General features: G+C 53.1%; 1 protein-coding gene across 7 annotated transcripts in view; it reads left to right on the top strand.

Moving 5' to 3' along the window:
- Nucleotides 1–1,908: 1,908 nt before the first annotated feature.
- The window catches only part of NFYC (nuclear transcription factor Y subunit gamma), a 37,040-nt gene continuing 26,326 nt past the window's right edge, over nucleotides 1,909–12,622 (top strand). Inside the window, exons 1-3 of one of the 7 annotated variants that reach the window (XM_074894713.1) lie at nucleotides 8,807–10,380; nucleotides 10,521–10,567; nucleotides 11,517–11,604. The gene's annotated coding sequence lies outside the window, so the exon portion shown is untranslated. Of the gene's footprint in view, nucleotides 2,087–2,928; nucleotides 2,950–5,968; nucleotides 5,991–6,137; nucleotides 6,300–8,806; nucleotides 10,568–11,516; nucleotides 11,605–12,622 lie in introns of those variants that run through there. The other 6 variants (XM_074894714.1, XM_074894712.1, XM_074894709.1 and 3 more) reach the window with 6 other exon arrangements.

Raw genomic sequence — 12,622 nt, 5'->3', positions numbered from 1 at the left:
ATTGTGAGAATTTAAAAAAAAAAACAAAACCAACTAGCATGACTTTTATTGCTCTTGGCTGCTTTACAAGTGCCCTGAGATCATGAAGTTGCAAGACTTTCAATAAAACTGCAGGAATTTGCTCCAAGATATCTCCTAGTTCGGTGCCAACACGTAGCCTTCAGGGCAGCCGAGCTCTGAAACCACAGCGTACGCAGAAACTCGTCCCATTTCCTACATTTGGGCAAATGTCACGCAACAGAAACCACAGAACTGAACTCTCTGTGTTTGCAGGACGCAGGAGGGTTTTTCTTCTCTCTTGTGCAGCGTGCAGAGCCCACACAGCAAACCGCCATACCAGAAACTTCACCAGCAGACCTCACCAATTTTGGAAACTCCAGGGAAAGGGTGAGGGAAAGTGCAGCAGCCACACAGGGCCTGACTTTCCTCTCCCACCTCAAATGACATTTAAAGCACCAGCCAGGCAAACCCTCTTCCTAATGGTCAATTGGATGCAAATGATTTGGGCACCAGAAAGACAATAAAGAGGCAAAGATGGAGTCATTTTCAGGGTGCACTTTTTCATGGGAAAAATACTGAAGCAGCATGAGTCACGCTTCAGTGTAACATGTCCCTGAGCCAGAAAAGCAGTCCCTGGGAAATGAGATAGCTGGCTGAACTGGAGCACAGACTTTTGCTTGAATCGGCTCCAGCTCCGGCAGGATAGTAGCAGAAAGTTACCCTGTGATGATAGATCAGAGGCCTGCGTGAAGAGTGTTGGACAGCTCACTGAGGTTTAATTTGGACAGCTCTCAGGGCCATGCCAGGCAGGGCTGGGTGAGCCAACAGGCGAACGGAGGAGCAGCTCCTCCACCGTGGCTGGGCTGGCTGAGGCATGCAGGGCTCTACCTGCTAGCCCCAGCAGCAGGGTCCCGGCAAGACCCTCGGGCTGTGGTCACAGTGCTGCCAGGCAGCTGCCTGGGGAGAGCCAGGCCCCCAGAGACAATGAGCAACAGCCTCAGCTTCCTTCAACATCTCAGCTGAGAGGCCCTCAGCGAGGCAGCGGCCTCCCTGCCCAGGGCATTGCCCCACGCCAGCCCGCCTTGGCCTGAGACTTCAGAATCCCAGAATCATCTCGGTTGGAAAAGCCCTTGAAGCTCCTCCAGTCCCACCATGAACCTCACCCTGACCGTTCCCAACTCCACCAGATCCCTCAGCGCTGGGTCAACCCGACTCTTCAACCCCTCCAGGGATGGGGACTCCCCCCCTGCCCTGGGCAGCCCATTCCAACGCCCAACAACCCCTTCTGCAAAGAAATCCTTCCTAAGAGCCAGTCTGACCCTGCCCTGGCGCAGCTTGAGGCCATTCCCTCTTGTCCTGGCGCTGGGTCCTTGGCTCAAGAGACTCCTCCCCCCTCTCTGCACCCTCCTTTCAGGGAGTTGCAGAGGGCCAGGAGGTCTCCCCTCAGCCTCCTCTTCTCCAGACTAAACCCCCCCAGTTCCCTCAGCCGCTCCCCATCAGACCTGTGCTCCAGACCCTGCACCAGCTCCGTTGCCCTTCTCTGGACACGCTCGAGTCATTCAATGGCCTTTTTGGAGTGAGGGGCCCAAAACTGAACCCACTCATCGAGGGGCGGCCTCACCAGTGCCGAGCACAGGGGTCAGATCCCTTCCCTGTCCCTGCTGGCCACGCTAGTGCTGATACTACTCTGGAGCGCAGGCCCACACAGGCCTAGGCCAGACCCAGGGGTTTGGCTCCCCCTCGAGGCCCCCGGGGCCCCTAACGCCGAGGCCTGGGCCCCCGCTCCAGCCTACCGGGACCCCCCCGCCCGGTGGAGCCTCCCCCGCCCCGGCTCCCGGCGCGTCTCCCCCGGTCTCGCGAGATCAGCCCCGGGTCATGCGCCTGCGCAGTGCCGCGGCCCAGGGGAAAGGGGCGGAGCCTCCGCACCGCCGCCTCACGGAGCCGCCGCCATCTTGTTTCTCGGCCGCTGGGCGCTCGCTCTGCTCTGGCCGGCCCCCTCCCCCTCCTTCCCGCCTCCCGTCAGCCGGGCCGGAGGCAGCGCGGGCGCCGGGCGGAGGAGGCGGAGGTCGCGGCGCCGGCCGCCCCGGTGAGTGCGCGGGGAGCGGGCGGGAGCGCGGCGGGGGGAGTCGGCGGCCTGTGAGGGGGCGCGGGGCGGGGGCGGCCCGAGGGGCTTCCCCCCCCACCCAACCACCTACGGCTCCGCTCCGATTGGCAGAGCCGCGCCGCGCCCGCTGATTGGCCCGCGCCGGGGGAGGCGGGCGAGGAATGCTGCGCGCTGATTGGATACCGAGGAGCGGACCGGGGAGAGGACAGGAAACCGAACCGTTTCCCCGCGCGGCCCGGGGGGGGGCCGGGGGCGCGGTCGGGGCTCGCCCCGCAGTAGGGGAGAAGGGGACGAGCCCCGTGCGGTCCCGGCGCTGGCGGAGAGCCCGGGGCAGGCGCTGCCTGACGCCCGGCGGGCAGGGCAGAGCGCGGGGGCCTTCCCGGTGTCTTCCCGGTGCCTTCCCGGGCAGCCAGTGGGCGTTGGCGGCGGCAGGCCCGATCTGACAGGCCCCGACAGGCGATATGTTGCGGGAGAGTTCGGTTTCACATGGGGGATTTGTCATATTTTACCGATCTGTGGCGGGTTTTGCCCCACAAGCCTTAAGGCGGCTTCTCCAGAGTCTGCCCCAGCAGTGGGTGGGAAGAGGGACAGGACCGAAGTTGAAGCAATCGGAGATAATTTGTGGATCTCTGCAAAATATCTGAGGCATTGTTTAATCTCTGCTCAAAACCCCAGGGCACGGAGAGCTGTGAAAATACCTGCACGTAAATACAGCCTCCTAGATTCTGCTTTTTTCTGAGCTGAGAAAATGAAAGCAATATCCCCCAGTAACTGTACATTAAAAGCCGTGTGAGTGCAGCGTGGATGAAAGCTAATTCTTTCGGGCTGAGTTGTGTTTCATTCAGGCCAGTTCATTCTCCAGCTGCATCATCCGCCGTGCGGGTGTTTGGGGGGTCAGGGCTGAGTGGTGGGCACAGGACAAGCAGGGTGGCAGGACAGCTCTTTGGTGGCAGGACCAGCTTGTGCTTCGTGTTGGCTGAGCTGTGTCCCAGGGCTGGCTCCAGAACCCGGAGCTTTGTGGCCAGGTTGCTCACAGAAGGAGAAACAATAGTGCTGGCTACTTCTGGCATGTGACTCTTCACCTTTTGAGACACTTGTCTTGTTGAGTAAAGTATTCTCCACGTAGTTATGAATAAATACTTCTTGTCTGGATAGCTGTCTGAGTACAGGCCATTAAAAGTAAAGGCTCAACTGGCTTCGCTTGCGATGCAGAGCAAACAGTCCGCAAGCATCTGGTTAACTTTTCCTCTAGTCCTACAGCCAGAAAATAGACCTCCTGGGTCATCAGACATTGTTTGCTGCTGTTGCCCTTGGCAACATCATGTGTCTTTTCTTAGGCTTACCTGTGCCCTTCTTAAATTAGGTTACATTTTTGGACTAGGCTAGTCCTGCTGGATCTGTTTATCTAGAGTTGAGACGTGCTCTGGTACCAGCCTAAACTTACCTGGGCCCGGCTTACTGTCCCTTAGACAATGGTCATTGTGGTGACAACCTGATGTAACGTGACATCTGGCATCGCACACTCCGTCATAACCGCGCTGGGTGTTGTGTCACTGTTACAAGGGCTCATTGGAGATGCTGGCTCATGCGGGGGCTCGCGGTCTTCAGGCTGCTGTGACCACACCGAGTGGAGGATTTGGACATGTTTGGGGATGAACATGGAGTTCTTGGTCAGAGCAAAAAGCGGTGCCTTGAGCTGGACCTTTGAAACCCACGCGCAGCACAGAGAGCTGTTCGCTGAGCGGGGACTGAGAATCAGGTGTAATCCTGCGGGTTGGCTGGGGGGCCTTGAGCCACTCATTTACCCTGCACGGCCAACCTGGCCCCTCTTGTTATTTTGTACTTTATAAAGATAAGTCGTGTTCGTCACTGGATGTTCTCATGCCATACGTGAATAATGTGCAGCGACGCTTTCTTAGAAGTGCCACAACCTGCGAAATGCAGCGACAGATGACAGTTACTGGGTTAAGAGCATTCCTTTCTCCTTAGGTCTTCCCAGGAGCTTTGTAGTTAAATCTTTCAAGTGGGATTTCGGCAATTCCCGAGTGTTAGCTCAACTGCCCCGCGTGACTGCAGAGCAAGAACAGCTGCAGTGATTGAAATAGACCCTTTACTGCAGGGCTTCCCAAAATTAATTTTTTTTTTTTTTCACTGTCATGAAGAATTATTAAACACCGTGAGAGCAGTAGCTGTTCCCGTGGCCATGCTGGCTCATACCCACAGGCAGGAGGGGGCCTCTGGGTCTGTCGGTGAGTGGGGGTCGTGTCACGGTGCAAGGAGGTGCAGGGGAATGTGTTTGGGCAGTCGTTACCACTCGAAATACCAGCGAGGCATTCCTCTCCTCTGCAGGAAAGGTGGTGGGTTTGTTTTGCATACTGCCTGAAAGTACCTTGCATACCTCTAATAGTAAGCATACCGCAGCTCAGAGGCCCTTGCTTTTATCTGAGGAATGACACAGGAAGAGAACAAAGCCTTGCAAAGTATTACTACTTTTTTTAAGACACGTTTTAACCAATTATATTTAATAAATCACCGGGAAGATCTATTTTTAAATTAATCTCTCCTTGCTATCTGAGTCAAACTAATCGGCAGGACTAGTAAAGCATTGGCTGTGCTTTGTAATATTTTTTTCCTCTGCTGCTCTGTATATAATCCTGTAAGCACGTTGTTTTCGAGCAGTAAATTCTTTTCTTGGAATTCAGCTCGAAATCCATTCAGCTGTAGTTGGTATCTTGTTGGAAGTTGTGTGTCTGCACAGGTTAAACCACGCGCTTCGTAAACATGCTTTTCCCAACTTCCAGTCCCATCCGAGAGCTACCGGAGCGTTCTCGGAGGCCGCGAGAGCCGTGTCGCGGGCAGCGCGCGGCCGGCGGGATGTCGTGCGCGTGGTTAAAGCCGCGAAGGGGAATCTTCGAGCGGCGGCAGCTCCACCGGCGTTTCCCGGGGCGTCCTGCGAGGAGGAATGTCGGAGGTGTTCGGCCTACTGAGAGGGTCGGGGTCTGCGCCAGGAAGGCGTCTGCTTGGGCAGCCACCTGCTAAACCAGGGAGTTGATCTGGCTGAAAAGCAGATTTTTTTCTTTTTTCCCCCAACCCCCGGATTATTTTTCAGTCTCTGCGTCCACATCAGAGCTTCTGCGTGTGTGTTTGATCCGGGTCACGCAAACGCTCTCGGTGGATCAGAGGTGGGAAGTGCCACCAGCCGTTACCAGCCTGTCCCCGAAGGTGCCACCTGCACCGTCCCCACGCCTGGGGTGGCAGTCGGTGACCCCCTGTCACCACCCAACCGACCAGCGACGACCCCGCCAAAACCATCCCGGTGCCTCCGTGCAACGACCGGGAGCGCGTTTAAGCTTTTTTGAGGGCGAAGCAGAGGGCGAGACCTCTCGCCGTGCTGCCCGCCCGGGGATCGCCCCGCTCCGCTCCTCCCGCGTTGGACCGTGCTCGCCCCCTCTGCCAGCAGCACAGCCCGGTCCTGCCCTTGCACCGCGGGGACAACCGGTGCCTGGTGCCACCGGGAGCCCCGGGTGGTGCCACCGGGAGCCCCGGGCCCGGCCTCCCCGCGGGAGACGGGTGCTGGGTGTCTATGCCAGCCCCGGCCGTTTGCCCGGTCACCCGCCGTTCACAGCGAGGCCGCCGCCGGTGGCGCGCACGTGCCGCTCGGTGACGCGGCGGCGTGTTGGGCGGGAGGGGGTGCTGCTGGAGTGACAGGCGTACGGGCCAATCGACAGCCGCCCTACGACCCCCCCATCTGTTTGACTAGGAGCCGAGCGGCCAATAGCAGCCGCCGGGGCGGGCGGGGAGGGCCCGGCCACCGCGCTGCGGAGGGGGCCGCGGGCGGGGAGCGCGGCGGCCGGGCGCCGCTCTGACCCCTGCGCCGCCTCTCAAGGTAACTTTAAAACAGGAAGTGGACGGTGAGGTTGCGCCGCCGGCGGTAGCCAATAGACGCGCGGGGCCGCGCCCCCCCTCGGCGGCGCGTAGCCAATGGGCGCGGGCGGGGCGGGCCGGGCGGGCGCAGCAGGGTAGGCTGAGCGGCGGCTGTTAAAGGGGCCGGCGGCCCGGTCCGGCGGGGACGCGGAGTCCCGGCAGGCAGGGGTCAGCTCAAAGACAAAGGGATGGCGGAGAGGCCCAGGGGCCGTCGCCCCCCGCCGCAGCCGCCCCCCGACCGCCGGGCAGGGCGTGCGGCGGCCGCGGCCCGGTAAGTTGATCGCGGCGGCCGGAGCCGTGTTGGTTGGGGCGGGGGGCGGCGGGGCGGCTGCGGCCCGGCCCGGTGACGGGGGAACAGGCCTCGGCGGCGGGGGGCTGCCCGCCCGGCCTCGGGGTGTCCAAGCCTTGTGCGGCGGGAGGAAGGGGAGGTGGCGGGCGGGGGGGAGTCTGGGGGTTCTGGGGGCGGCGGGAAGCGCCCGGGTCGCGGCGGCGGTTGGGGCCCGGGGCTGAGCCCCCGGGGCGGCGGGTACGGCTGGAGGCACCGCGGGGCCGCGCCCTGCGGCGGGGGGGCGCGCCGACCCGGGGCCGGTAACCGGGGAAGCGGGGGGGTGGGGGTGTGCACAAAATGGCAGCGCCTCACCCCCTCCCCGGGGCTGCCGCCGAGGCGCGGGGGGGTCTCCCCCGGCTGCCCTTGGCGGGGGCTGCCCGGCTGGCGGGGAGCCGGCCTGCGGGCCCCGATCGCACACACAGCTCCGGGGGGCAGCGGAACCCCCATCACCCCCAAACCGCCAGCCAAACTCCTGACAAGTATAAGCAGCCCTTTGTTTTCCTTTTTATTTGCAAATAAGCACTGAAGGTCATCGGAGCCCCGCAGCCCAGCGGTGACAGGCGGAGGAACGGGGTGAGAGTGCATCTTAGCTTAGAAGTTTTCCAGTGTAAAGGGCTTTCTCGCCTTCCCGGTGACACCCCGAGCTCCGGCAGGGCTGGGCTCTCGCTCAGCTCTTGCCGTCAGAGCGGTGCGGCAGCTAAAGTTGCTGGAGCTAGGCCTTCCTTCGCTAGCACGAGTGACCTTGAAATACCACTGCTCCGAGTTTCGAGAATGAAGGACAAAGTTTGTTTGCGGCACTTTCAGCTGAAAAAAAAGCATCAAAATGGAAAAATGAAGCTGCTCCCGACGGCCGAGGGCATTGAGGACACGCAGAATAGTTTGTAGATTAGAATTAAAGTTCGTTTTCAGCGAGGAGGCAGATCACATTGCAGACATTCCTCCTCCTCCGCTCCTATGGAGAGATGCTAAATGTTGCTATTACCGTCCTTGAACTGGGTGACACTGCTCGAGTGTTCTCAGTCCTGCTCTTAGCCTTTTTTTTTTCCCTGATTGCTAATTGTTGACCTTAAAAGTACTCTTTTGAAAATTAGAGGTAATTACATTGTGCAACTTATTTTTGTAGGGATGTTAGAGAAAAGTGGGCCCTGTCACATGAACCTGATCTGCACGTCGGTGTCAGCCGCTAACAAAGGACTGCGTCGTGGGGTTGAACTTCAACCCGCATGGTCTGTGGATTGTTACAGCCTTCAAGTATTATTTTGGGTATTTTAATTTAAATTAAGGCTGGTGAATAGCATCACCTTGTCTCAGGCAAAGCTTATTCAACTTTCAGTGGCGTCTGGCATGTCATACTACTTTCAGTCCAAGAAGGGGGCAGAACAAGAAACGTCACCATAAGTCATTTATTATTAACGGTGACTGCTCCGGTATGTTAGTGGAATAGCAGTAAGTTTTGTAGCAGGCTGTTGGCCAGCATCGGGGGATTTACTGTAAGTGTGAAGGTCATTGTTAGCATCTTTAAGCAAAAATGAGGCATTTTAAGATTTTTGCTGTGAAATTAAGATATATTCAGCTGCTGTGTGTTTTTAAGGGGTGGCAGAACGCAAGGGACTCTGCAGCTACAGTAAGATGAAATAAGAAATCCTGCAGAAGTCTGCGTTACACCCAGTGTTTATCACATTTCATTGCTTAAGCCTGCGAGAGGTTGTAGCTGTGTAAGAATAGGTGCTGTTTGATCTTTCTAGGTCAAGAGCAGCAGGAAAAACCTAAAGCTTTTGGTAGCACTGTAAAGGGATTTATTAAGAAACTATACCAGTTCCTGACTTTTTCTTGCAGCACTGTAAGGGAAAGGAAGGTCCTTGGATCCCATTTTATGCCACTCAGTGAAGTTAGTTGTGTGTCCGCTCTGCCCCAAAAGTCCCCTGGGCTTCCCTAGTAGTTTTATCTGCTGGAAATGCAGGCTCAGAAAATGGGCTTATCCTTTTGTTTAAGGGACTCCTCCATGCTTGTGTTTTGTACTAACTTAACTGGCAGTGCAAGTAGTGAAGGTGTAAAGGACAAGTTTATTGTGGGGAAATTGCTGTCCCCAGGTTGAGCACCTCAGTGGCTGGGGGGCAGGAGGAGGAGGATGCGTGTGCACCTCGCTGTGAGGGTGGTGGATGCCCGCAGGAGGTCACCTTTCAAGCCAGTGTATTTGGGTTTGGTTGTTTGGTGTGGGTTTTTTTTTTTTTTTTAATCGGACTAGTATCTTGCATTTATATAATGTAGCGTGACATCTGTATTTTAATAGTGTTTTGGCACATGAAGAGGTTTCTTAATTTCAGGGCTTAGCAATCTGCCCATGGTGTAAGTGAATTAAATTTGTATGGTTGCTAACTTAAACCCTTTAATTATTATGTTGTGATAAAGATGACAGTTTACCTTATGTTTCAGAGGGTCAAAAAATGTAGCAGCTGTCGCAAGGGGCACTGACAGCAAGATCAAACATCAGGATACCTGCCAAAGCTTCCCAGGAGTTACAGGAAGGTTTTTTTTAATTTGTTCTCAAAACCTAAAGATTTGCTACATGCTGAGATCTCATTGGGGGCATTTTCTTCCGTTGTCTGTTTATAACTTGCTCTGCTATTTGGTCACTTCCTGATAAAACAGGTCACTTCCAGTTGCCTTTTTTTTTAATTCGATGAAGGTGACACAGAAGGGTATAGATCTGCATGTTCATAATACAGGATCATTTTTTAAAAATAATTTAAAAAAATTTAAATAAAAAAAGAAAGGCCTGATTAGACCATCCTGTCTGCTGGTCGAGCAGTACAGGTTGTGCTTCATTTAAGTAAGATCTGCTGATCTCAGGAGGCAAAAGGCTTATGCCTGTTTTTATCACAATAATTATTTTAAACTTTTGCAAGATGCTGTTTGATAATTTAACTTATAAAAGTGAGTAAAGAAAGTCATAGGAACACTGAATATTAGAATAATCCCTATAGAAGAATAACCCTGCAGTCCCCTAAAAGCACTACATTTATTTGGCTTTTCTACCCAGAATAACAAGGTTTGCAGGAGACGTGCCCAGTTATAGACTGGTACGACCTTTCACTCTGCTTTAAAACACTCCCAAGTTCTTGTGAATAACTCATATTTGTCAGTCATGGTTTTCTAGGTTGTACCTGCTGCTGTCCTCCTGTGGTTCGAATGATGTTCTGCCTTTCCCTCTTCCCTTCTAGCAGCACGGTGGTGGCTGAGCCTAAAAATGCAGCAGAAGAGCAAAGAAACATGCAACACTTAAGGCTACATTAAAATTAAAGCATAACTTTGCCCTCAACGTGCTGCAGCATCTGTGTGTTAGCCTGGGATCATGTGCCGGCTGCCTGCTCCGGCTGCTCCCGCTGTCCCGGTGTAACCAGCAGGGTCACGGCGAGCACCCAGTTTAGCTTTTTCAGCCAGTTAAATGGTGTGGCTATCAGAAGGATGAGAAAATGTGAGGGCACTCAGAGGGCTTTCTGTATAGAAACTCTTCATTTAATGCAGAATTATTTATAAATAATTCAAAAATATCAACTAACATTCAAAAAAAAATATCTCCGGGGTGAGTGTCTCTTTAACCCATGCTGTCCTAACAGGCATTTTGCTTGTGCTCCAGAGCAGTAAACGTGTATGGTGCATGATCAGAACTTCTGCTGCCTAAAATATAAAATAAGAGAAATGGGTAAACCAGCCCGAACGCGGGTCAGACCCCTCTGGCAATACCCCTCTTGCTTCTCTGAGCTGTTGGGGACGGCGGTCCGAGGCGGCCTCTGCGAGGGGTGCCTGGGTGTTGATGGGTACCAGACAGATACCACCAAAGCTGAAAACTGTCATTGGATTTTGAAATATTTGAAGCACCTTGTTAACACTGCTGATGCCAAAATAGTGTCTATGATCCTGAAAATGGTTTTTTTTTTTTTTGGATTTCAGCGTTGTCTTATTAATATACCATATGGCGTCTGTATTCCCTACATTCAGGGGATGTGACAAGTACTTTTGTTTTGTGAGTACCTGATGTCACTACAGTTGTGAAATTCCATTCCCACATAGTACAAGTCTGGGTGAGATGCCTCCAGCCTCTGAGAGCAAGGCACCGCCTTAATGTTTCTCACTAGATTTATTTACTTTTTTTTTCTATAAAAGTGCAAGCACACAACTATTCAAGACTGAGACCATGTAATTTTGTGAAGGTGAGTTTGGTATCACTTGTTTTTTCTTCTTATCCTCATTAAGGGTATTGTTAAAGGCAAGCAAGTAAAATGCTTGTGTGGCAGGACTGGGAAATACATTGTGAGGCGTGTAGCTTGTAATTTTCAAATGTATAAAGTTCAGATACCTAACATCAATTTTATGCTAAATTGATTTAGATTAAAGTTTATAAGGTGAAGTACACGATATGCTCTCTTGTTTCGGTGTGTGCCAACTGTTTTATCATGTGAAGTAGACGTGACTAACTTGAGCACGCTTTGCTTAAAAGAGCTTTTCCATTTCTGCCAGGTGTTTAATTTAGGACCTGGAGAGGCAGCACGATTCATCTTAGACACTTGTTGTTATTTGTCTGGGGATTTTCTTCCTCTTCTTACTCTGTGTGCTTGCCTACCAAAATTGCACTGCAAAGAGCCACTATTTAATAATGTTTAACTGTTGAAACACCAAGTATCAAGTGTGACCCTTGTGCTCATTCATTCAAAGAAGAAAGGAAAGGAAAGTAACCAGTACAAACAGCAATTCAGATTATTTTGTTTGCTTTACCTTTTTAAAAAAAAATGAGTCCTGTGCTATTTTTTGTGGTGTTCTAATATTTGCAGCCTCATTTTTGACTTGGTGCTGCACTGTGGGGATTTCACTTCTCGATTCTGTAGCATGGTTTCTGGTGCCCTGCTGGGCTTCTGGTGGGTTTCTGATACTAGCCTTTAGTGTATTTATGTGCGCTCCCAAAAACCTGCCCAGAGTTAAATATAGCCTGTGTATATCTTCAGTCTTTCTGCGCACAAATTAACGTGGAGCGTTGCTGGCCAGAGGACTTGTGGCAGTGCTGTTAGGTACTTAGTGCATTGCGAATAGAAACTCAATGCTTCTGTAAAAGCAGGCATTATTCCTGATTTTTTTTTTTTTTTTTTTTTTTTTTGTCTCCTGAAGGAGAATCGCCTGCCTGAGACTGCAGCATACCATTGTCTGCACTAGCAATTGCCTCTAACTGCTAGGTCACGCTGTCTTCTGTATTAAGGTATAAAACTCGACACAGTTTCTCTGGGTGCGTGTGTTCAGTGAAATGCCTTTGCTGTGCATTGTCTGTGCTGTAGGATATTCTCTTCCCCTGCGCAGCTGAAGCAGCTTTGGAGACTCAGTTCTCGTTCCTGCTGAGCGTGTAGCACGTGCCCTCCTGCGAGGCCATTCCAAGCTCCGTGCCCAGGGAAAGGTAGGGGCTCGCTTGCAGTGTGATGCAGCTCTCTGCAAGATCGGGGCTGTAACTTCATAATAAACTCAGCATTGAGAAGGTTACCCGACCAATTTCTGCTTTGCCTCAGGTGGTTACTCTGGCCCTGCTGCGTCCCCTCCAGAGCCACTGGGATCAGCCCTGCTGCTTGCTCTCCCCCTCTTGAGTGGGTAGTGGAGGGGGAGCTCTTACCCCAGCACACCAAAACCCGGCTGCTGAGTGTCGGGATGGGAGAAGGGAGGAGCAGAAATCCTGCCGAAGGTACTGGGGTGGAGAGGGGGAGAGTAGGAGGCACGCCCGCGTGCGAGCCAGCAAAACAGCTATTGCAGTGCTCTGAGCTGTGGATCAGCAGTGGGAGTGGTGCAAAGCAGATTTGGCCCTGCTAGCGGCCGAAACCCAACTTCGCTGGTTTAACGAGTTGTCTGTGGTGTTGGAAGCAGTAATCCGGATCCCTCTCTCTCTTGACTCTGACTGATTTGGGCTTAAATCAAATGCTGTGCCTCGCATGAATGAAAACAGAAGTAGTGTATTAGAGGTATTAGGGAGCTAATGTTCAGACAGTGCTTTGAAGATAGAATAATCTACTGCTACATATTCATCGAAAAAAGGGCTAGAAGGCACCTGAAGAGGGCATCTTGTTTATTTTTTTTTTCTGCCTTAAGGCAAGATCAACTCGAACACTGTTTTGCTACCTTCTCTTAAAAACCTTCAGCAGTAAGTACTTGATATCCTCCGTAGGTAATTTAGTGCAGTGTTTAACTAGCCTGACTATTACGTTCAATTTTTTGTCAAACAAGAGAAATCTGCA

This window comes from Strix uralensis, chromosome 25 (assembly GCF_047716275.1).
Source record: "Strix uralensis isolate ZFMK-TIS-50842 chromosome 25, bStrUra1, whole genome shotgun sequence".
Classification (NCBI taxonomy): domain Eukaryota; kingdom Metazoa; phylum Chordata; class Aves; order Strigiformes; family Strigidae; genus Strix; species Strix uralensis.
The sequence above is the reverse complement of the archived record's forward strand: the minus strand, read 5'-3'. Positions and strand labels throughout refer to the sequence as shown.